This window comes from Triticum dicoccoides, chromosome 2B, assembly GCF_002162155.2.
Source record: "Triticum dicoccoides isolate Atlit2015 ecotype Zavitan chromosome 2B, WEW_v2.0, whole genome shotgun sequence".
Lineage (NCBI taxonomy): Eukaryota > Viridiplantae > Streptophyta > Magnoliopsida > Poales > Poaceae > Triticum > Triticum dicoccoides.
This window is the reverse complement of record NC_041383.1, coordinates 521,607,228-521,609,313: the sequence shown is the minus strand read 5'-3', so window position 1 is coordinate 521,609,313 and position 2,086 is coordinate 521,607,228.

Sequence of the window (2,086 nt, the reverse complement as noted above, 5' to 3'; positions counted from 1 at the left end):
TGGCAATTTGGGAGGCTTGAAGAGCAAAAGATAGGTAGCGCAGCACAGCGATAGAACGAAGCAACTAGCAAAGCAATGATAGTAATGAGATCCAGGGTGACGGTCATCTTGCCTGAAATCCCGCTAGGAAGAAGAACAAGTCCATGAAGAAGACGAACGGATGAAGACGAACCAAGCGTAGACGAACGAATCCTCACGATCGCACGAAACGGGAACTATCGAGAAGAAGCACACAACATAGTAAACACACCACACATATACATGACATGATGCACAACCAAACATGATGCATGACAAAGCTACATGGAGCTACTCATGGCAAAAGATGATGCAAACAAGAGCAACACATCAAGGCAAGTTTAAATGAGGCCGGAAACAACATATAACAATTCCGGTAAGTCCTCATATGCAAATTTCGAAATTGGTCCAGATCTGAACAAACATTAAGTTGAAGTTGTTAAACAGCAAATTAAATAGCACCAAGAGGATCTACATGAAATTCTAGTCAAGTTACATATAAAGTTCATTTAATTCGGAGCTACGGCCTAGAAGATATACGCAAAACAAGTTAAACATGGCATTGATGCTAAATGCATTCAAACATCAAGCAAAATACCTCAAAACAAGGATGCAACATGATAATATGATACTTCATGCAAAAACAAGCAAGTTTCATATAGAGCACACTCAAAACGGAGCAACGGTTCAACACATACACGTTATACAAGTTTAAAGGACAAGCTGTCCAAAACAACAACTAGGCATCTAGCGAGCATCAAAACAATATGCTACAGCATCTCAACGTGAAAACAAAAGGCATGGGCATGAAGTACAGGTAAAGCATGACAAAACATGAACACTGAGCTATCTCCAGAAATCACTAGAACATGCTCAAAAGGACATGACAAGATTGCAAATAATAACAGTTTTAGGCTTAGCAGAAATAACATCAGGTTGCCATGTTTAGAGCTATCAAACAACATTCTACAGGAACAGATCATAGCAAACAAAGGTATGGCATGAATCTACTAATTACATAGGAAAAAATCCCTTACTGACCATGAGCCAAAAGGGCACAGAAAATATGATGGCACCCATGTAAACATGGAAAATGATGACAGATCCCAACATGGCAGGAACAATGATAAGTAGGCATGTTGGTGAGCTTGGACCACTCACCACAGAGCTTTACATGGCATGTGAAGTCAACCAACAGTAAGATGACATGTTTATGAAGCTAACCATTGCAAGAGCAAGTCAATAGGGCACATGGATCATTAGCAAAGCTCATGGCAAAACTGAACTTAATGTTAACATGCTAACAGCAACATTATTTAGCAAGTTTGGAGCAAGATAACAAGTTACAGCAGGCTATAAATGCAATCAGGGGCATGGATGGTTAGAGCATGACATTTAGAACAAAACAACCTTAGTGAACATCTCCAGATTATGCATAGAATGACTTGTAGCAGCAGGTTTACATAGCATAATGAAATAACAGATTCAGCCTAGCAAAACAGCAACAACAAGTACCCTACTTAACAAGCTCGATGCACTCATTACAAGACTCACAAAAATACATGGATGGCATCCCTGTAAAGATGGCATGACATAGTTCAAAACTCATGTAGACATCAAGCTCATAGGATGCACACACAAAATGCACCAAAAATGACAAATCACCAAGTTATAACAGTTTCAGCAGATTAACATCATATAGCACTCTTGCAACGATGATTCGGGCATCAAGATGAACTCAAACAAGCATGGCACAATATAATGAAATGTAGAGCATCTCACAACGAACATTTTGATATATTACATGTATGGAACGGAGCTACGGATGCAGAGTTATGATGCGATGAACATAGGCACAAAATGTTGCAGAAGCAGGGACTTAGTGGGAAAATCACCTCCGAATCCCACATCTAGGGTTTTGGGCGCGCGAATCGAAGATCGCCGGAGATGGGGCGGCGCGACGGCCGGAGAGGATGGGGGAGGCGCCAACGGGTCGGGGCGGAGGCGGACGGCGTCGGGCGGCGCCGGGACGTCGGAGGGCGGCGCTGGGGCGAGGGGCGACGGCGGG